Source organism: Cryptotermes secundus, unplaced genomic scaffold (genome assembly GCF_002891405.2).
Source record: "Cryptotermes secundus unplaced genomic scaffold, Csec_1.0 scaffold50, whole genome shotgun sequence".
NCBI lineage: Eukaryota > Metazoa > Arthropoda > Insecta > Blattodea > Kalotermitidae > Cryptotermes > Cryptotermes secundus.
In genome coordinates, this window is record NW_019721758.1 from 1,038,356 (window position 1) to 1,062,522 (window position 24,167).

A 24,167-nucleotide genomic window follows, 5' to 3' on the forward strand; every position below is an offset into this window, starting at 1 on the left:
ATTCAAATCAGCTTTATTTCTTGGTTGTGTCATCATATGCATAGTATCACTGATTTACAAAATTAGGCAAAGTTTCCCGCCCAAGTAGTTTCCAATGCCTCCGGTAGATGGGGGAAGTATCAGCGGGACGTACAATAGACTATTAGTCGCGGTGCATGGGGAAACCCATCCCCTCCAATAATAATAATAATAATAATAATAATAATAATAATAATCACTGATTTAGATATATATTCACATAAGTTGAACTTATTTATTCCAAAAACTACCTTCCACATTTCTGTTTCCTATACCCTCTGGTCACTGATACGATGCAATATATCTAAACGCAGAATTCCTGTTATGTTTCTATACCCTACTGAGTCATACTAAGTTTCATATTAGAACTTCCTTACCCTGCGACCAGGCAAATGCCAGATTAAAGACAAGGCCCCCAAACTGAAGACCGAGCATGTAATAATGTGCTGCGTGGTCTCGGCTATCACACACTTCACAGGGACAGGGACAGGGACAGGGACAGTGGCGACCTTTCGATTAGCTGAAGAACATCAAGGGTACTAGGAGGAAAACTTGTTCCAGTGCCATTTCATTCTCCTTGATTCTCACATGAAGTTACCTGGGATTGAACTAGAGGCTTCGAGCACAGAAGCTTGAGTTATGGCACTGTAAAATGTCATAAAATGTTAAATCGAACTTCCTTAAATTTTTAAAATAATTTAGTATTTAAATACGTAACTCTTATCTTGAACAACAGAAAGAGATAAACTTTGTATTTCGCCCGTAAGAACCAAAATCGAATTCGCTCGAAATCTCTTACTTCAGATCGTTATCACCGAATCACTGAAGTGAAATACATCTATAGTTCCAGAATGTACTATGCGAGCTCATGGGGTTGATCTCTCCATTGTGCGTTCATACGGGGTGATTTATATTGAAGGAAAACATACTAAATTAAAGGAACTGACATTTATGTCGATCTGTGCAGAACAGCCAGGAGAAAATTTAGAACAACATGTATATTCTGTTGGAAGAAACTACAGCCTGTCATAGATTGTATCCTTTTCGGCCATTTTAACGTGACACAGAAGAGGTAACAAGTATTAACACGAACCGCAGCTCAGACATTAACACACACAAATACAGAGCAATAATGTTTCTGTATTTAGCCATCTTCTGAAACTACGCTAAGGAGTTGCTTTTACAGACCGTGCTTTCAAATATGTATGTTATTACAGAGGCCAAGTAGCAAAGTGCTGCCTTGTAGAAACGATAATGAACCTTATTCTACGGAGTGGCGTAATAAATATTTGAGCGACCTTCAGGAGTTAATCGAGCAAGCTTAGCATCATCAGTTGGGTCCTTGAGCTTCATTTGCAATGGAACGACTTCGTTTTCGTTACGAATTCATATATTCGTTGGTCCCAGAGCAAAAGCTGTAAAACAAAGCATCGCAGTAGAGTAGATGATATTCCCTCTTAATATCCGGAAGGTTACGGCTTAGAATCTCGGTTACAATATCTATCGTGATATTTTTCTCGATTCTATCAGTTCAATGAAGTAAATGTTAAGATAGCGCCTTAAAATAAGACCTCCCATATTCTTTCCAATATATCATTCATATATCATGCGAGACAACCAACCCCAGTCACAATAAAGATAGACCAAAAACAAGTGGAGAATGTGAAATGTTTTAAATATTTGGGTAGCTTGTTAACAGATGATGGAAGGTGTACTTGTGAAATTAAATCCAGGATTGCCATGGCAAAAGCTGCATTTAGCAAGAAGAAGAATCTTTTTACCAGCAAATTGGACTTAAATTTGAGGAAGAAACTAGTGAAATGCTACATTNTCACGGGTGTCGCCCCATTCGAAGCTATGAACGTTTTTGTAACCAGACAAAGTTGCTGAAACAGAAACACTACTACGTTCTTTACGTAAGAGAAACTTTCAATGCTCAACCAGAAGCCTCTCATTGTTCGAAGAATGCTGTCTTCTGAGATCTGGCTCCGTGTAAATATTTTATTAACCGACGTTTCGGAGGATCGTGTCGCCTCCATCTTCAGGGTATATTTATTATTATTATTATTATTATTGGAGGAGGTGGGTTTCCCCATGCACCGCGATTAATAGTCTATTGTACGTCCCCCTTTGATATTCTACCAGTCGCCATACCCTGCCGTTACTGGTGCTCGCTATCAGCCCCGTTTGGCCAGCGAGGCTAACAGTGGTACCCGATAACTTTCCCATCTACCGGAGGCATTGGAAACTACTTGGGTGGGAATCTTTTGGCCTAATTTTGCTCAGAGGTCTCCTAGAGACATGAGGATCCTTTACGTGCCGTAAATCTACGACACGGGACCCACGGACCCCCCTCCCGGAGGACTTGTTCCCTGAATTTTTCCGCCCTTAAAAATTCCACGACCTCCGCCGGGTTTGAACCCGCGTACCTTGAGTCATGAGGTGGGAACGTTAACCCTAGACTAGGGAGGCCGCTTTCTTCAGAGTATAAGAAATCAGCGAGCGATGAACCAGCGTGAGCAAGTGTCGCTGATTTCTTATACCTTGTACCTCGTAGATGGAGGCGACAAGGCCCTCCGAAACGTCTGTTAACAAAATATCTACATGGCGCCATATCCCAGAAGACGGCATTCTTCAGAGTAACTGCCGTGAAAACCTCAAATCTCTCACTGTTCCTTTCTTTTATTCCTAACGTCGTCCTGCGGTTCCTGTTGCAATTCGCCCATTTATGCCTCAGGACCTATTTCTACGTTCACTCTTTAGAAATATAAGGAAATTCGGAATTCACAACAAGAAACGTAAGTCTAGGAATCTTCTTATTTCGTATTTGTGTACTTAATGAAGCTGCCCCATCTCTTTAAGGTTACAGCGTCGAATGGAACGGTGACTGAGAATGATAAATTCGGATCTGGAAGGACCTTATCTTGACCTGTTTAAGGTAATATTGCATGTCTATTTTCATGTTATCCTCCTAGGTATGTCTAGGTTTTCACATTGATCTCTTCCCATGAAGTTCACTAGTCAAAATTTCTTGTTGCTCTCGTTAAGTCCCGTGCTACAAGTTCCGCTCATTTCGTTCATCTTCATTTCATCACACTAACAAGTTTGGGCGAAGTTACAAACTGCCAGCTTTCTCATCATATAAATCCCCCCATTTCATGTTATTTCCTCTCGCTTAGATACATACAACCCCTCGTTCCTCAGGTCTAAGACATAGATTTCTGTTCATCCCTCTGAGAGTGTGAGAGGGACTTTCACTGCGATTACCAGCCGAGAAGTCAGCATTGAAATGTGGTTGTTCTGCGTAACTCATGAAGCATCTCCATAATTTGTTTCAGACTTGTGAAAACAAACAAAATGCCAAAAGCCAACTGAGTTTCGGCAATATACTCAGAATTCTTGATCAGTCTGCCTACGCTCTTGTATAATGCACAATAAATATACGTAGTTAGTTTCTATTTTGCAGATACCGATTTCATCCTACAAATTTGAACTTAACATTCAATCATTTAGTCAATGATATAATACGCTGCATTCCGAGACATGAACTAAAGCAGTTTGTGTGAATAATGCATCTTTCAATATACGTTACATAAATACAGTATGCGCCAAAACCACCAGTACTGAAACTCGCGCATCTCGAACGCGTATGTTCGTCTGTCGACGGGGCATAGCTCCAGCCGTATGTGTTCCCAGTAGTGAAAAGGAAGTTGTGTTGTGCAGTTGTTGGAAATGGGTCTCTCAACGGAGGAAAAAGTATTCATAGTTGAGTATTATTTCCGCTCATACGGAAGTGGTCGCCAGACAACTCGCTTCCTTGGTTTTGAGCGGCCAGATGTTATCGTCCAGAAACCGCTGCATAGTACACGTGTGACGATATGGCGTGCCGTCTCAGCACACGGTATATTAGGCCCATATTTCATTGAAGATGAGGAAGGCAATGCTCTTACCGTCACCCAAGAACGCTACAGGGAAATGGTGATCGGACCATTTCTTCAGGATTTGAGAATATTCTGTCGTGCAAGGAGCCTTCACATGAATAGACAATGGTATCAACAGGACGTCTTTTCATTTCAGGACTGTAATTTTGGCACATACTGTATTAGTGTTCTTGCTAAGGGCTGAAGGCATAACAGAAGTTAGTGGGTGAAATGTATATGTGTGCACCGTCTGACTGGTCAGCTTTGTAGGCTCTTTCCGACACTGTTTACCATAGTGCTGTTGGAAACTACGGGGGCCTCGGGTTACAAATCGGAAAAACACGGGTTACATACGGTGCGCGGGATACCTGTAACGAACAAGTCAGTTCAGTGGTAAAGCATTTAACTTGAATCCCTACTGGGTCACAAGCTATTCTGATTCGCGTTCTTCACGGTGTTCCTCAGTTCCTTCAGGCAAGTGCCCGTACCTCTTCCTCCCAATCATTCCCTTTTACCATCTGACATCTTCCCATGCATGGTGTGACCCTCCATCCATGTCAGGCGTCCGCCCGTGTCCACTGCAGCAATGATTTAGCTACTGTACTTGTAAACTGTTGTATGTTGTACTATGCACCAATGATTAAACTATTCTGCCTATAAATTATTGTTGCATAAAGATGGTTTTGGTTTTTCTGCTTATGGATAATTGTCTTGCATTGATGGTTTTAGATAGTCAACTCACAGAACACGAGAAGTGTATACGTTGTGTTGCAAACAAAATGGTTTTCCAGTTTACTTGTAACTTATCATGTACACCAAAATCACAGAAAGTCTACGCGCAAATTATCATATTCTCACGTGCTGAGTGACTAGTCGGGATCTGAAATGCTAACTGGATTAGACTCTTGAGACTCGTAACTATAATTAATTACAGCGCTATCGCTGACACACTCTGTAATTCACTACAGCACGAACTTTGTCTTCTCAGTCTGCTGTTTCTTCACCAGTAGTTGCCTGGTAACGACTCCCAACGCCGTAGCGTCCTCGGCTTCCATGTCCACGTCCTTACCGGTTGGCAACTGTCTCACAGCTCATCACGGTCGCAACTCCTGGCCACTGACTCCCAGCCATGTGTGGCCACCACTGGCTATCACTCGAAATCGCAGACTGGTACCTGCTTCCGACTCGTCTTCCCGTCTATCCCAGATAACCTCGGCACGGAGCCAACATAGAACACCGCCCCTAGCAGTTCCTCTATTGTCGCGTTCATGTATTCGTTGCTGCGGAAGCCTCTTTACAGTCTGCAAAGGCCGTCTCTTCTGATTGTGCCATCCAGGCTTTCAGCAGACATGTCACAATACGCACTAACATCTCTAGACACTCTACTTGTAGAATGTCATACGAACCACCTGCTTCGACATTCTGCTAATTTTGCTCGTTGATGCCTTGTGTACCAAAGGCGTGGCTCTAAATGACCGTGTTGTGTGCCAATGTTTTATCTCGCAAATGGAATGTTTAACCTTAATGTTAAAATGAAGTTTCCCCTTTCTAGAGGGAATAATATCGAAACGACCACTGAAATTAACTACGATATTCAAACTTTTTATAACTTAATAACTAACACTTCACACTAGAATGAAACACGGCATAATTCTGCATAATAAAAAGCTAATCCGGATGTAGTTAACCGATCGGCTCCTCCAGTGAATCAATATTTGCATCTTCTGTGTACACCGTCCATTTAATAAACACTGACTAAGGAGTGAACACCCCTCACAAATATTAACATTTCCTAGAAACTCTTCCTATACACCGAACAGGTTATTACAGCAATTAACGTTTTGCATATGTTTCCCTTTAAGTCAGTTTTCCTCATTCATTTCACACCCCTTTCCATCTAGACGGTCAAAGTTATGAAGCCAAGTAAAAGATGTATTAGGACACGCTCCATTAGAAGTAAAATTAGTTATGAGCTTCTTAATATCTGGGCGTCCATAACACTTAAACAGGAAAATATGTTTATGCTTTCATTTTATAATCAAGAGACATGATTTAACTTCCCCTAATATATAACTAACGCCACTGAGCTGAGCAGTTCTTCAGACGCCATGAGTATCTCAGCCACAAGAATTTCCCAACTTTGTATGGAACCTGAAGCTTCATTACCGTGCTCATATGGGCCCACCACTGGTCCCTATCCCGAGCTAGAGTAATCCAGGCAAACCACAGTATCATATTGTTCTAAGATCCATTTTAATATTATTCTACCACATAAGTCTAGGTCTTCCTAGTGGTCTCTTTCCTTCTGGCTTTCCCAGCAAAATCCTATATATACCCCTTTTCTCCCCATGCGTGTTACATTCCCTGCCCATTTCGTCCTTGACAAGATAATTCTAATTCTATTCGTTGGACAGCGTGCATTTCTAAATTACACACAAGATTTAACTATCTCCATGGAGCTAAGTTGTCCTTGAGAGACTACATTCGCAAGAAATATCCCGTCTTTTACGTTAACACCATGATTCATTACCTTGTTCACAGCGACTCGCCACTGGTCCTTCTGAGCCTAGCAAATCCAGTCCAAAGAACTCTTTTTTTTTAGTCCCATCTACGTCTTGGTTCTCAAACGGTATCTTCCCTTCAGATATTCCGACTAATACTCAGCACGTGCCTCTCATCTCTTCCACGGCTGCTGCTATACTGCGCCTACATAATCCAAACTTTACTCTGTTAAGAGTACAAATGATCATAACGCTTTTCTATGCACGGAACAGAACTCACGATTTTGTATCATTTTGGATTTGGCACTTTATAGTACATATTTCTTAAAATAGAAGCTAGCCCATAGGGGTACGCGGTAGCGTAGTTGGATGACGCACTATGCTACAAGCCGGAAGGTCGCGGGTTCGAATCCCTATATCATTGGATTTTTCAACTGACCTAACCCCTCAAACCGCACTATGGTTGTGGGTTTGACTGCCTCTAACAGAAATGAGTACCAGGAATATTCCTCGGAGGGGTAAAGAGAGGCCGCCGCGTTGGACTGACCTCACCACCTTCTTTGAGCAGATTGTCTAGAGAAAATGTGGGAGCCTCGACGTCTCACAACCCTATGGGCCTTCACGGCCTGTTACAGGGATAATTTTACTTCTTTTTTTACCTTCTTACAAGCTAGGCTGTAGGCTTTCATAATATTGTATAGTTCTGGGTACGTAAGAAATAACATTAGGTGTCACAATGTACATATATGTAATTAGGAGATTACTGTCTTCACATCTCCCTCACTGGAAGACATGGCACAGGCCTCGGCATCCCTGGGGAGAGACACAGCAAGGCTTATGCAATAACACTTCAGACCTGCAGTCAGGAAATATTCAGTTTTCGAATATCGGCAGAACACTGATTCTGACAGAGGTTTTTCGTGGGTTTTCGCAGTCCCTCCATGCAACTGTAGGGAGAATATCTTAAGATCACGACGGCTTTTTCCACATCCTTCTCAGTTCACCCTCATCCTGAAATTCAACACTATACAGCAGTGCTGTTCAACGTTCTTATGTACTCGGGCACAACTGACTGATGCCTATGGAGGTGCGGGCGCCACTACACACTACTACTACTACTACTACTACTAGTACTTCTACTACTACTAATAGTAGTAGTAGTAGTAGTAGTAAAAACAAAAATAATAATAATAATAATAATAATAATAATACAATTTTTCGAAAATATTTAACAGTACTCAGACGTTCAAAAATGTCTCTTGTCTTACAATTTGAATTAATATTAAAAATCGGCTCAATTATATGTGGTTACGGAGGGCGCCAGAAAAATATACCACGGGCGCCGCGTTGGACAAGGCTGCTATACAGTCTGCATTACCCAACACTACGCTTGCTATTTAACTGCGTTGTCCGTGTCGAGACTATACAGAGTCGGTGGTCAGATGCTTAATGAATATGGAGCAGTTGGTGGAATGAGAATTTGCAGGGGAAACCGAAGTACTAGGAGAAAACCTGACCCGTCACAAATCCCACGTGACTTGACCTGGGATCGAAATCCGGCCGCCGTTGTGCTAACATGATCGTTAAATAAACTGAATTTAAATAAATAAAAATAAAGACGAAAGAAGGTTTAGGTTTTCATAATACTCGTATATTTCACGATATGAGGTTGTTAAGGAGTTAATGCGTTAGTGCACTCAGTCGATATCAATCTGAGGCCTTGTCTTGTAGTAAATTACCCTTCCCAAAATTCTCCTGGAAGCAGTTCCTCTGGATTAAAATCTCCATCCGGTCACACGAGGATAATCCATCACTATACTTGCCCGCCTTCAGTTACACCCATAAATTTACTCACTTGCTCTTGGCCTTGTGTGTATGGAATTCTAGTCACGAAGAGCTTTTGCGTAGCAAACCTTTACGTTTTCGCTAATGCGATTCGTGACATAAAGTTTACTTTCAGATGTTGAAGTCTCAAAACCTCTTCAAAGATGTCAACTGCGTGTTAACAAGCACCGAAATCGCACCCCCTTCCTTATGGGCAGGTCATGCAGTATGAATGGGAAATGTGAAAGATGTGTACAGAGTTTTGCTCGGAAAGCGTGAAGGGAGGGAGACCACTTGGAAAACCCAGGCGTGAAGGGAAGTTAATATTAAAATTAATCTTAAAGAAATGGTAGTGGAGGGTGTGAACTAAACTCATTTCTCTCAGGATATGGAATATGGAAATAAAACTTCGGGTTCCATAAAAGATGGAGAATTCTCAAGAAACATTTGATCTATGGAGTTATTTATTTAATGTAAAGGGAAGCTTAACAAACTGGACTTGCATTTAGATGGTATCCATTTCGAAGCTCGGCCGGGTTATCTCAATCGTAACTGAGATTTTGAGGTTCTTCTTAGCCTCCCCAGTAAAATCCGGGATAATTCTTTGGAACAGGTTACGGCTCCCTCCTTCCACATCTAATCTTATTATTACCGGTCGCCATCTTATCTCATTAGGCACTATAACGTGTACTGATGAAATGTACTTAACTCCCAAGAATCATCGGCCTCTACTCTCCGCGTTCTTTGCCAGAGCAGACCTACAGAACATCTGCATGGAACTTGTAACATGAACCTGACCAGCACCCACATTTCCTGTCAGGTTTGAACGCTGTAAATATTTGGCAAGGAACAGAAAATCACTGAAGGCCCTTATACCTCGCGAGTAACGGTTCAACCACTGCCAATTAGATAAAAGAATTCCTCAGTGGCATATTACAAACTAAAAATACCGCGGGGCAGTGCTGCTCCTCGTTTTATAGGCTCGCTATCAATGGAAGTTTGGTCGGTATGAATTAACACCAGGCAAGAAGCAATCTTCCAGCCTACTGCTCAAGAAATATATCGTGGCTCCTTCTCCCATGCTTTTGTGCACTGGTAATGGCTATCAAGCCTCTCCGCCTTCAAAACGATTCGCAGTCCCCGATATCAGCAGTAATAATTTGTTCATATTCGCTTCATTTATAGCATAGTCACGAATGAAGATTTTCATGTTTGACGTTTTATTTTCCTCAAATAGTGCACAACGTAGGCAAAGCATAAAATTACAGTTCACTAAATTGTCATAAGAAATTCTCAAATGTTTCCTAATTTGTATATACATTCCTTTTATAGTAGTATCAATAAACGAAAGGAATGCCAAATTATCAACAGGCGAGCTTAAAATAACTAGATATCTCTTTCCTTTATCGGATATATAATGTGTATAATGCGGGAAGTCTACAGAACAATATCCCTGAAAAATAAAATAGACCTTATTTTATCAACATTTGTTTTATTTTGCTGTTGAAGTCAACAGTCAACGTCAAATTTGTATAGGTTAATGTCAGATTATAGAAGATTGCAGTCTTCAAGTTGTTTTATGGCTCGGTAGGTATCGATATAGTCAACAAACAGGAGATACTTAGAGTGAGCAAATGCATCACATAAGTCGTTAATAAACACACTGCAGGGCAAGGGTTCGAAGATGGATCCCTGAGGAACACAGGAGAGAACTTCAAAAGGCGAGCAAAGAATACCAGAAACACGGATCTGAGTTTTCCGGTTGGATAACAACAATAATAATAATAATAATAATAATAATAATAATACTATAATAATTTTTTTAAAATAAAGACAGTAATGAATGGAAGAAGAGAGATGCTAAGCTATACAACACTAGTCAGAAAATCTCTAAGAAAAAACTCTTAAGGAATAGATGAATTTTGAGGTGCTGTAGGAGGGTATGGAATGGAGTCACTTGACTAGAGCCCAATGGCAGTAGCTTGTGAACACAGCAATGAGCTTTGGGGTTCCGTGACAGGCGGTACATTTCTAGGATAGCTGTGCGACTATTACCCTTTCAAGGACTCTGCTCCAGGAGTTCGTTGGTTTGTAACGTGATGTAAAACTGAAGTCTTTCCTAAAACTATTCCGAACTTTCAGTAGAAAGTCAGGCTCTGTGTCGTATGGTTTATATCCCTTCCTCCCTCTTCACATTATTGAAGACAAGTTTCCTTGTAGCAGAAGAATGCAGTGTCTACTGTTCTGGAGCTCTTAACATACTAGGACATATATTTTTCTTCAGAGAAGAACAGGATGTAAGTGGCACGTTGGTGATGTTACCTGGGTGACTCTGTATGGAATCTTGAACACATTAGCATACCCTGCGCCTTGTTCATTCATTATTTATGGAGCAGTCCTGAAGCTGTAATTAATGTGACAGGATTTGATAGGACATTATAAATACAAAGTCATCCATATGAAGCAGCATGTCTTCATCTCGCGAGAGATAATTTGAAAGATGGTCGTTATGATTAAACTATTGTTTCTTTGAATGCTGATTATAATAAATGATAACTATTTGTGTAGTCGAACGAGATCTGCGGCACTATATTCTCAAATACGAGTATTTAACTTGGGATTTCTTTCAGCCCGGTAATGAAGTTTTGGGTGTCTTAAAACCCGTGGAATTTCTTGACAGCCGAGGAACTGTTTAAAGATGGCTCCACCCCAAGGTGTGGGTAAAAATTATCTCCAAATATTTTCTGGATTTATGGTACGCACAATCAATCGTACATACTACAGCAGAATTTCATCCAATAGAATTCTGAATTTTGGACTCTATGAAGTGGCTTACCCTTGGAATTTAGGTTTTGTATGCCAGTGTGTTTACAAAGAACAAACAAAGTCTGACTGGAGTAAAATTCGATCTTCTGACCGCCCAAGGATGAGCCCAGCATGTTAACCCACGAGCTAAATTGCATATTCTTACTGAAATATAAATTTACATACCTAATAAGCCCGAAAATAAGGCGTCTCCCTACTATTCCAATGAGAAAATAATAAAAATGACAATACTGAATACGTCATCTAGTTCTGAGGGTAGTAAGTAAAAAGGAGTAAGAACTTAAAACATAATGAATTCAAAACTCGATACCTTAAGTATAATTTCAGGTAGTTTCTCAAATATGAATATAATTAACTTCTCGTAATCATTTTCTTCATGTTTATCCTTAAGAACTAAAAAATAAGGCGACCTTTCTCATCTACGAAACAATGACTGATGTTAGCTCTTGCTAATGGGCCCAATTGAGTGTCTCCCCCCGCCCCCCAGGTTAGGACGGAAACAGATCCAGTTTCCGAAACGTTGCTTTTTCTAGTTTCTAGAATACTGGACGATGGACAAAGTCCGAAACCCCATTGGTTACACATGATCGTTAGAACCCTTTAGAATCTATCTTCATTGGTTCCATCCTGTTGTGTCATTCAGACATAATATATAGGAGTTAGGTTAACCGTCACACGACAAATATTCTCGCTTTTAATGTTTTACACTATGACTTGTGACAGAAACAACCATACCAGGCAGCAAACCTGGTATCATACTGTGAGACTGCAGAGAAATTTGTATGCTGATTGATATGTTTATACCATGTGATAAAAGTGTGCTCAAGAAACTGAAAAACAGAGTTACATTTACTGAAGTTCAATGTGAATGTGAAGTTGATACCAGTAATCAGAGCTACGACTGAAACCCTACAGAGATCACTTCAGACTAAGTAGAAGACATTCCTCGTAAGAATTCCACAAAAGAATCAGAGAAGGCGACCTTCTGGGGACAACATCTGGAAGAAGGTACTAACGCAGCGTTTAATTTAACACCAAAAGTATTTTGCATTAATCAATTACGTGATGAGCCTTAGAGACAAATGTGACCCTGTCTCATGGTCAGGATATTTTATAATTTGGTGTAAAATCAGAAGTATAACCATAATAAATAAAATTAACTTAATCCTTTCTTCCCGTTACGCGCATACGAATTGTACAATCATTTTGACACGGATCAGCGGCGTAGCGCGCCACACGCTGTCATGCAGAACCAACCAACCGGACAAGAGTTCAGACATTCTAGAGGCGAAGGCAGCACCTCAGTATCAAACACTTCAGTCTCTCCCGCCTGTCAAGAATTGGATTGATATTTATACTGCTTCAGTCTGTGGAACGGTTTGGGTTCCTTGCCCATGGCTGTTGCTGCGTTGCAACACGTTCATAACGACAGAGATTTCCTTACGGCAGTTAAATCCGTTCTTCGTTCCCCACACCCGGATCTAGCGTTAACACGGCCTAATTACTGCTGCCTCCATATATTACGAAAATGCGTTCATCTGAGGTTCCACTGTAGAGTTCTCCACTAAGTAAAAAGGTTAGGCCGCGCCATAGCTCAAGCGATTAGTTGCTGGCTTCCAACCGCGGCGTCCCGGGTTCGATCCCAGGTCTGGTCAAGTGGGATTTGTGCTGGACAAAGTGGCGCTGGGTTACGTTTTCTCCGAGTACTTCGGTTTCCCCTGCCAATCTTCAGTCCACCAATTGCTCCACAATCACACTCACCTGGTACAATAGGCCAGAAGTGGCTGCAGGGGACTTAGTCCCACCCCAATAGCAATAAGAAAAAAGTAAAAAGGTTACGTTGTCCCTGGGCCTAATTAAGGACGACCCCATAAACTGTATGGTGCGATGCAGGTACATATCTGCGAATTCTTTACTTCTACATTAGATGGAGGTGAACAGTTAGCTTCACGCTCCGGAAGCTCTACCTGCGAGGAAAGAACTCTCTTTCAACACTGAATAGGAACGTGGGTGTGTCCCGCGGCTGGTCTCCGCTTGCTGAACGTAAAACAGAAATACGTAACAAACAGTAATACTCACATGATGTAGCGTACTTTACATGCCATCCACCGGTGGTACGCACCTGATTTGCATAATGATATGCCATTCGTCCATGCCCTGAATTTAGACACATGAACAGATCCCGTAAAGAGCCATACTTCGCGTTAACTCCGTGAAACCGAGTCGTCCTTGAGAAACTGACAGCTACACATTTAGTCAGGAAGTCCTCCGCCTTTTGTGGAATATCAATAAGACTCCGTCAATGGATCCAATCCTAAACAATATGAATCTGATCAGCAACCTCATATCCTGTTTCTTTAGGATCAATTTTAATATTATCTTCTTATTTATGGTTGTGCCTCAAGAGAACTCTTCTTTTCCAAGTTTTCAGACTGAAAGTTTGTGTGCATTTCTCAGATCTCATACGTGCTACATGCCCCACCAATCTCATTTATCGTGATCACAAAAGCCCGCCACTGGACCTTATTTAGAGCAATATGAGTGTATCCAGCATCCTCTTTCCTCTTTCTTAAGATACATTTTAATATTATTCTTCCATCTACGCCTAGTGGTCCTTGCTGTGACCCTTGAGTACGGCTAAAACGCGACATGCACACCGTTTATGGAACTTTATGACCAAGTTTTATTTGTGGCGAGTTTTGTCACGTATATAATGAAATGAGCTTTGCCGCCATGTAATCATAACAAATACTTGGAATACAATGACCAAATTAAAGACACACCATATAATAAATGCAACAAACGTAACGCGTTCTAGCTTATTACAATTGCTCGGGTTTCATTTCGTTTTATTTCCACAAAATATGCTACCTCAAGATAGATTATACTGCCCAAGTTCTCAGAAACTTCTCCCCATAATTCTCTGTCTGACATTACTTCCAAATTGCACTTCCGTATGATATTTTCTGACATTTATTCCCTCATAAATAAACTATAGTTAAGTCCAGAACTTCATTAATCATGTTCTCATATTAATTTTGTTTAACAAGGCACTTAGTAAAGGTCTGACCTTCTCTTTCACATAGAGGAAATGCATTTTATCAGCTCCATTTTGATATTCATTTTCTCAATAAAGTACCACCATAAGTCAGAATTTGACGTTCATTCCAAAATATATTTCCATCGGTCATGTTCTGGCATATTCTCAAAAATGTCTACCGTAAGTCACGATTTCAATATCCGTGTTCTAATACTCATAGGTCAGGTGTCCTCACTCATGTTCTGAAACTTATTTACTCAACGTACTCAAAACGTCAGGCTTCATCTGTTTTCTTCTCTCGTGATTCCGGCGCCTATTCTGAAGTTTCCGTAGCAACTGAATGGCCCTGCTTGTGCCAGTGATCATTTCACTTCAGTACCTCCTTCAGCAACATAGTTCACACCCCAATTATATTATTCGTCTGTGTGTGGGAAATGTTCAAGATGACAGGTGTAGGAGCGGCCGCCTGGTATGCCATTGCCTAGCGCAGAGCTTCCACAGGAATAAAAGGGGAAAGTGAACTGATGAAAGGAACTCTATTGAAATGACTCGTGATCCCTTTTTATGCACGAAACGTAAAGTTGTCCTTATACTTAAACAAGCACAGCGCCAAGAAGACGTATAGGGAGTCCCAGAAGTTACAGCTGCAAACATTCTTAACCTGCGCACTATTAGCGCCGGTCACTATACTGCGGAAGGGGCCCCGTATCGACTGGGCAGAAGGCAGGATGAACACTAGAGGCTGTTCGGAGTTGGTGGTGAGAAGAGTTTCTGCCATTTACGGGGATCGAACCCCTGTCATCCACGCCTTAAGAAAAAAGGTAAAGTTGTCCTTGTGCGCTACGCCATGAAGGCATATGGGAGAGTGGATGTATAGCTCCACGTCTTCTTGACTTCGGCACTAGTTTTGAGAGGTCAACTTCACGCCCTGGCCGTTTTACCCCCGGTACCTACTGAATAGCAGGTTGGGTGGGGCCAAGAACCAGTCTGCACGATGTGGAGAACAGAAATTTCTTTCTCCTACTGGGACTAGAACTCCGAACCATCGGTCATCCAGCCCGTTGCCAGTCGCTACACCGACGGCGACCCAGTCATTATAATGTCACATTTTAGGACTGCGACTATAGACGGGGTATGGATTGGTGAACTGAATTTACTGGTCACCTGTACACACCATTTGGAACTAAAAGTAATTACAGGGCTGTCGCTAGTCTCCACACTTTACAAATCGTAACAGCGCCCGCTAAGCATTGTCCAGCCTGCTCTATTCACCAGCCGTTCCCTAGCAACGGCTTCTAACAGTGACGTTTCTTTAGATTCCCGCGCTCAGGTCCTGTTGTCACAGCCGCCCGTGCAGAACTATTGTCAACTGACAGCCCTCAACTGTACCCTCTCTCACAAACCAACTACTTCACTTCACTCAGCCGGCCTTGGGTCCTCGCTATATAGCGTCGGGGCGGACCCAACAGAAAACATTTTCATTTCCATTGTAACTGTATTGTTATGTGTATCTCGTTTTCGCGTGAACGCGCCCACCGAGGTGTTACCAACCAATGCATTTGCTTCTCGCATTCGTTGCATAGCAACGGTAGTACAAATTACACTGCTCCCTCCTCAAGGCATTTTGTCCCGAAAGATCTACAGGTGTACAGCCACTTCTTCTCCGAGGGATGTACTTGCGACGTCTGAGCTTGGTCTCACTTTCCTTCCCGTGGCTCGGTTTTTCGCGGTGTTTGTTCTCCTACCGTCCATTTTTTGTTACAAGACTTTCATTTCTGCTTGGTTGGCATCCATCTTGGAGGCCAGAGAACCTATGTGTTTCTGTCCTTTCTTGCATGGCTTTCAGGAGTTCGTCGTTTGTTCTATTTTTCTGTGGTATGGCGGTATAACGATCAAGATCCAATGCAGTTTTCAATCCGAACACTTCTGACACAAGTAGTCACGAATTTAGAAATGTGACTACAGACGGGGTATGGACTGGATACTGCATTTATTGACCACTTGTATACACCACTCGGAACTACACTTTAGAGATCACTGACACGCACAGACTAGTGTCCTCAGTCTATTACAGTTTCCATTAGCCATGCCTGGCAACGGATATAACAGAGTGGATATTCTTTAGCTTCAACTGATCATGTTGTTATTAGCTCAAGAATATCCAGTAACTGAACTCTGGGTCCCAGGCTGGCGGCTATTCACATCAAACTCCTTGCCTTCCTTCCACAGGCTGACTTTCAGCTGACAATTGGCTACTGGTCAACTTAATTGTTTTCAAGATAACTCCTCAGCGTGGACTACATCAAAAACACCGTTCTTCTATTGTCGCGCGCGTGTTCGTTTCAGCGGGAAAGTGTTTACTGAGCCGTTGCCTAGAAACGGGTTGTATAACCCCGTTGTTCTGTTGTTGAGTGCGTGTATGTTGCCGGTGTTATCTAGCAACGGCTGCTGTTTACAAAGTCACCGCTTAGCAACGTGTCTATACGCAACAATACCGAAAAAAGCTGTTCAGTTCTTTGACAAAAGTGTATACAGTGAACGCATAATGGGAAAGTTTAGGCTGCATATCCGTCTCCTACGTCGTGCTTCTGCGAGCATGTTTAATCTCTGAGCCTACTTATCGGATTTCTGTGTAGTCTGATACTGGAGGTCTGTACCAAAATGTATACAAACAAACATACTCTGTGGTTTTAGTACGCAAGTGAACTATACCGACCGAGCGGCCGCCGCTTGTCGGCGAAGTTAGTGCCAACTTTAGCGGACAGAGGGTGTCGCGTGGTCAGCGCAACGAATCCCTATGGCCGTTAATCTCAGTTTTATGGACTGGAGCCGCTAATTCCTTGATATGGCTCCTCAATTATCTTCACGAAGTTGAGTGGAGCACGTCACAGACCCACTACTTCTCAGAAAATCTGGTAGCGCCGGGAATGGAACCCGGACCTCTGGATCTGTAGCCAGGAACTCTGACCACTAGACCACAGAGGCGGTCACGAAAATGTATCAACTGGCTTTAATTTTGGCCCGAATCAGTGAACTGAAGGCCTAGCATGGCCAAGGGAATTCCTTTGCAGGTCCGGTTGTTGAGGCCCCTTGGTCAGAGCGGCCTGGCAGGTGAAGCACTGAGCGCTGCGTGTTTTTATTGGTCTGCCCAGGACAGCGGTGGGTGTACTGGCCTGCATTCATTCGCAGTTAATTATTTCGCTAGCCAAACTGCATAAAGTCTGCTTTATACAGATATAAAGCTCAAATGTAACACTGCATAATGTGAGAAACACTTATCTCAAGAAAATTTGTAAGCAGCACAAAATATGTACGCGCCATTAAGATCTATGCCTGAACTGTGAATATATTTAGCAGAACAGAAGCAGTTACACTTCTGGCGCTTCGTAGTGTGAACAGCTTTGTAATATTGCGTTAGCCCTGCCACGCAACGAAACTTACGGCTTTCATTTCTATTTTTTTCTGTTGCTAAAAAACACATAATTGCTTACAGCAGCTTTTATTCTAAAGGCAATAAAGTTTAACGTGAAAAAATATACACACGTACGTGCGTGCATTCATCCACACAATGTGCATTCTCTGAATAGCGTATAATACAGGAACATGAAGGCGAATAAGGATTGTTTAAGTGCAGCAGGCCAGTCTATTTCAAGAAGATATTTTATACAGAATTTATAATCATAAAATGAAATTAAAAGTTTAATTATATGATGACAAATACCGCGGTAGCGTAGTTGGTTGAGGCACTATGCCACAGGCCGTAAGGTCGCGCGTTCGATTCCCGATGTTATTGGACCCTTTCAATTTACCTAATCCTTCCTGCCGCACTATGGCCCTGGGGTCGACTCAGCGTCTAACAGAAATGAGTACCAGGAATCTTCCTGGGGGTAAAGAGGGGCTGACAACCTCACCGCCCATCTGGGAGTCGATTGTTTAGAAAATGTGGGAGCCTTGAAGTCTCACATCCCTGAAGGCCTCTACGGTTACAGTGATAGCTTTCAACAACGTCTAAACCGTTGAATATTTTCTTAAAATCCGATGTGCAAGACTGTTACTGTAACTTCTTGGGCGTTACTGATTTTCAGCTCTCTTGATTGATAGTAAAGTTTGGTTTTCATAAGACCTTTCATGTTGTTCAAATTCGATACGGGGGACTCTAGTAATTTTAATTTCATCGCTTCTGTCTTTGACTAAGCTTAATAAACTTAAGAGAACGTAGTTGGTAATTCCGTCTACTGCACTATGGCGTAAACCCCTTTCCAGGCTCGTTATTTCCTCCACGGCTTGAGTAGAGTACTTTACACGTTTTGTCGACGTTTCAGCGTAACACATTTCTATTAGCGGCAGCAATGCTCCTTCTCAGATAAATTCCAGAAGATCAGTATGAAACAGAATTGCATGGATATGAATAAGTATGTTATATTTCTTGCCATTTCCACGCTAAGTTTTCTATTTATTTGAAAAAAAAATTACATCACTGTACATTCTACACACAGAAGGATTCCTGTTTAATTAATGTCACATTTCTGTCACTGTATCAGTAATTCCGACTATATGATGTCGAGTGACTGGCTGACTGCCAAATTGCTGCTGGCCCTCGCCATCTCAGCGATTCTTGGTTCCGAGCCCCGCGGGACCCACGACAAATCTTTACTGTCTGGCGGCTCTAGGAGCCTTTAGACTCCACCGTGATTTCGAATGATTGGATGACAATGAAGAATTAATCAGAAAGGATGCGGTAGGAAGCAGTAATGACCTAATTTAAGTTGTAGGATTCTGAGGTTCTCACAGCGGTGGTTATGAACTGTTCTATCTTCTGGGACATATCGTCGTGTAGTCCGCTGAAAATCAACGGACGCTTCGGAGGAATATATCACTTCTGGTTGAAGAGTACTCCAAGCAAGAAACTATCGTCAAGGAAGCAGCAATGAAATTTTTATTTCCTGCCTCCTTTATATTGGTTCTTCAATCTGAAGACGGATGCGAAATTTCCTCCGAAACGTCCGTCGACTTTCAGTGGACTATATGGCGTTATATTCAAGAAGACAGAACTCTAATTTAAATTACTCTCCCAGCATTTTCCCGGAAGGACTGACGAAAACAATGAAAAGCGTCAATTAGGATAATCCATGTCCCAGTCGGATTTTGAACTGCGAACCTCCTGACTAAAAGTCAGAAACATTACCACCTAACGCAACTTGCTCGATAACGTTGCGTTCTCGCCAGGTTTTTCTGTACATGGGAACTGATTCCAAACATGCACACATGATGATAATCTATTTCCCACACCTGCTGGCTCGTAGGGGTGTGAACTGTGTGAGCAGTCAGCCAGCGTGGAGTCCTTTAACCGACTTCATGGGGCTGAGACCTTCTTGAGAAGCCGCCAGTTTTGCAGGTACTCAAGAACTTCCCAACATTTTTTGGAACCCGAAGGTTCATTACCATATTCACAAAAGCCCTACACTGGTCCCTATCCTGAGACAGATCACCCCAATCCATACCACCATATCCTATCTCTCTAAGATCCACTTTAATATTATTAACACACCTATGTCGTCTTCCTAGTGGTCTCTTTCTTTCTGGCTTTCCCATATATATCCTACATGCACTTCCCCATTCGTGCTACATGCTCTCTTTTACCGGCCTTTTGTAGCGACAAGAGAAGAATTCTGAGGCACAATATTTCACCGAACATGGCAGCTGAAGCAGTAACACGCTTGGTTTGTCTCTCACCCGTGAACAGTACATCCTGCAGCAAATAGGAGCCTGCCACATTTAATTCCACGGAGCAGAATCTTCGTGAAATAAATATACATTCAGTGAAATAACACCCCGTCTCTTAGGGAGCACGGTCAGTTACCATGTTCACAAGAAAAGACCAATGGACCATATCCTGAGCCAGATTAATCTAGTCCACATGCTCACAGGTAAATTTAAACGTGCATCACTCTCCCTCAGCACGTGGGTCTCCCAAATGCTCTCTTCTCTTGAGCTCATTAGACGGATATTCTTATGCAATTTCCTCTCCCTCGTGCGTGTTATATGTCCCGCCCATCGCATCCCTTCATCACTCTAATAATAACTGGTAAGGCGTACAAATCAAGAGACTTCTGTCAATGCAACGCTGCTTATACATTCACGGCTGTATTTTAACATTGAAGGATTTCTGAGACATTCACTGGCAACGAACTTTTGGTCAAAACAGTAAAAAGTAACGCCATTTTTGTTGAGACATGGTTTTCGGAACATTACAAGTATGGAACTAACATAAGACGACAATAATTTTTATCTTCTCCTCCTCCGCCCTACTTACTATCTCGTCATTTCTCTTCTTCCTCTTACCCCTTTCTTGTTTTTGCTCTCCGCCTTTTCCATTCTCTACCTTTCTTCTTCTATTAACTTTCATTCTCATCATCTTCATATCTTCTCTCCTTGATCTTTAATTTCTTACTGTTATTTTTTCCTGTTCTCTCCTCCTTCTCCATGTTCCTCTCCTTCTTCATCCTTCCCCTTCGTCAATGTCTTGACGTTCCCAATTGTGCGTTCAGGATCTGAAAGGGAGACCGCTGCAGTTTTTACGACGTCCTGTAATTACAGCTGCCCTCCGGCTACTGTACACTGTGCTCTGCTCAAAAGCCAATGACAGCCTCTAACCTGGCCTTCAGGCTGACAACAGCCTCTGCGTCCTTCAAGCAGTTCGCTTCGGAGCTTTCGCCTAATTCAAAGGATTCACTTCTGAACCCATTCCTGGGCCAGTAATCTGTAACCTGATGATCAATCCGGTCTTTGATCCTTTCGTGGGGAAAAAATCGTACATATGGAGTTTTCTATCGTTATTTTTTATTCGTTTATTTCCTCTCTTCGTCCTTTCAAGCAGTCGTTTACATTTCTTCCCCAAATCCTAACTCAAAATATGCTGAATTTTGCAGTGTAGTGGTTAGCACTCCTGCTTTATTTCAGTGGCCCTTGGCTTCGAGTCCTGTACACCAGCTGTAGGCCTGCTGGTTCAGATTTATGCCGGTTTATTACGTTCATGTAGGAGAATGTTGGAATGTAATTATAACAGATCGAAATCATTCATTTCAAACTCTTTGCTCATAATCTTTCTGGCATTAAACGTCTAACTTAGAAGTTAAGGAGGTTCCGTTAAATACAGGGTGAACACAAGTACAACTGAAAGCATTACATTCTAGTTACACTAGCAAGCTAAACAGCATAGGCTACAGTCCATATTGTCGTGGGCATCTGCACTCTTCTTCATATAGGAACATCAAAATGCTATTTTCCACGTTTATTCATAAGCCCTTTATGTTCTATGAGCCAAAGCATACGGTTACTGTCCCAATTAAGAGATACAATTGTAGCTTATCTTTGTGAATGTGGACTCAGTGACGACTGGCGCCCACTTATTTAACAAAAACGAGGATCTAAAACAAAAAAAAAGGCTTTAAAATAATAATAATAACGATAATAATAATAATAATAACAATAATAATAATCTTTACCTGAGAGAGAGGTAAGACCTAGACAGTTTCAGTTTACAACAAGAAATTAATCCACATCCGACTGCTTTTGTTTAGACTAGTCTGTTAGTTTCACAGAATTGTCTGTGCACGTCTTCAAAACAACGTTTTCTCAGCTGCACGGGCTGAGATGTTGAAGACGAATGAGAAATTGGGAAGACTGTGGAAAAAATTGTTATAGTCTGTTATAAGTTACCTCGAAGAACTGAGTAAAAGCCGGGGAATATTTCAATCAAGATAGCCTACACCTGGGACTGGGTGCAGAAACTTGGTCATTCAGAATACGAGGCAAGAGAGATAATTACTTAAATGCAACGTTTGGTTACAGAGAACTCTTTCATTTTTCAGTTCGTTATATGACACTCTGCCAAATCCATATCGCTATATCGCTTTGCGTTACTGGCACTATTGTGAATATTGTAACGTGTATACCTAGGCAACAGTGCGATGAACAAGTTCGCGCAACAACAGGACGAATATTTATAGCTCGTTGCTAGGTATCACTCAGCGCGCCAATGGACTGGCGAGACAATTATCACGTGGCCTATTTTCTGTGTGGCCTACGTGATTCATGCCGAGAGGATATGAGAGAACACGGGAATTTGAATTGGCTTGGAGTAGCAGAGTCCCCACCCGTGTGGAGGCGGTGTCGAATACCTCCACCGTGACCCTGAGAGTCGTAGGAGGCGACGAAAAGGGAAGTCTCAAGTCTTAGACAGTAAAATATGGTCGCGAGTCTCAAGGGACTCGGACCCGAGAAAGAATGCGCTGGCAAGGGCCAGCAGCATACACAAAAGACAGACCCGTCTTCTCGTCAGAGAGGGCGCCCCACAGAAACAAGACCGTAACTGTCAAACGGTAATAATTATTATCTGGTCATGAGGCCCAGATGGGGCTCGACGCCAAGACTTACTGACTGACCGTCAGTCGCAATGTGACTTTGACTTTGACTTGAATTGGCTTTACTTGAGTTCCGAAGTTCCAAGGAAACAGCAGTGTGACCAGAGGAAGAACTATAAGACTTAGTGTGTGACGTTACATATGCTATAGTTACAGTAATCTTGAGAATGTAAGAACTAACTGTTGTTACGACTAGTGAATATCCAATAAACCGATTCACCAATCCAAACCTGCGTCACAGTCACTGAAAACTCCGTGGCTTTAGTCCGCAAGCGAACTAAACCGACCGAGCGACCGCCGCTTGTCGGCGAAGTCAGTGTCAACTTTAGTGGATAGAGGGTGTCGCGTGGTCAGCGCAAGGGATCCCTACGGCCGTTAATTTCGGTTTTCTAGTTAGTCACTGAAACACGTGACAATATAATGTGTTCCTAAATGTCGATAAACTGACGTGGAAATTTTCGACATTGGCATTGGACAGCAGGATTTATTAGTTGCTGAAGTTGCCATCGAAAATGTTATAAAGAAATCTACAGAGGTCATTCTTGTATATTGTAAATCGGCTCATCCATTTAAAGCAACGGGCAAGGTTTCACGGCAGAACATTTTTGCAGTCAAAACTGCCCTTTCATCTTTAAAAGGTTACCATCACAGGTTCTGTAACTGCTCTTTGATTGTAATGTCAGTATCTGAAGACACTGTTGTTATTACTATCATAATCAAATAACCAAACCAAATTGTGCAAATATTTATGACGTACTTCAAAGGCTGTTGTTCCATTCACTTCAGGTTAGGGTCACAAAAACACCTTCTCTCTGTAAGGGCATGACACATTATCTGTTATAGTGCAGAAGTGTTTGAAAACGAAATGCTTATGGAAGCATTTGAACCTGTCCGTACTCTGGACATGTCTAGTTCGAACCTCTAACCAGAGGTTTCTTGGTGGCTCTCCCCAGTCCCTCCAGTCAAATCCTGAGATAGTACCTTCAAAGAGACCAATGTTGTTTCCTTCTAAATGCCTTTCAATTCATTTAATTACCCCACTATCAAACCCACCCAGTCTGAGCTACTGAAAGAGTCGTGAAAGAAACCATAAATAAACTAGAAGTTATGGGAAGAACTAATCGCCTACTTCCTTTTCATACGAAACGGACAGCATATAAGACAATGCCTCAAACAATTCTTCTATTGTTGCGTGTGCGCAGCAAAGCTTTTCAGAGTCGTTGCCCAGCAGCGATAGGGGATATACATACAGAGAGACAGACTGATAGGAGGGATTTACGAAGTATGTCGTTGAGATGGACTAAGATGCCATGAAACACATACCAAATTTTATAAAGATTGGTTCAGGCATTCTGAAGTTTATGGTGGGGCGGGGGAGGATTCACAGAGAACATGGCGATCTGATAAGCCTACTTTTAGTTTTCAAAATAAGGAGAGTAGGCTAATAAAAAAATAAAATAAATAAGGACTGGGGGTAGATGGAATAGCTCTGTATCGTCCAGTCACAAGTTTCGTGTCAGCGGTGTCGAGTCATGGCATTAGTTTTTGTTGTTGTTGTTGATCATCATCATCATCATCATCATCATCACCGCCGCCGCTGCCACCACCCACCCCC

General features: G+C 42.1%; 1 protein-coding gene across 2 annotated transcripts in view; it reads right to left on the minus strand.

Moving 5' to 3' along the window:
• The window catches only part of LOC111875591 (tissue inhibitor of metalloproteinase), a 205,323-nt gene that overhangs the window by 145,929 nt on the left and 35,227 nt on the right, over positions 1 to 24,167 (minus strand). The window contains exon 2 of one of the 2 annotated variants that reach the window (XM_023871943.2): positions 21,499 to 21,556. The exons of the other annotated variant lie outside the window; for it this stretch is intronic. The gene's annotated coding sequence lies outside the window, so the exon portion shown is untranslated. The remainder of the gene's footprint in view (positions 1 to 21,498; positions 21,557 to 24,167) is intronic. 2 annotated transcript variants of the gene reach the window in all.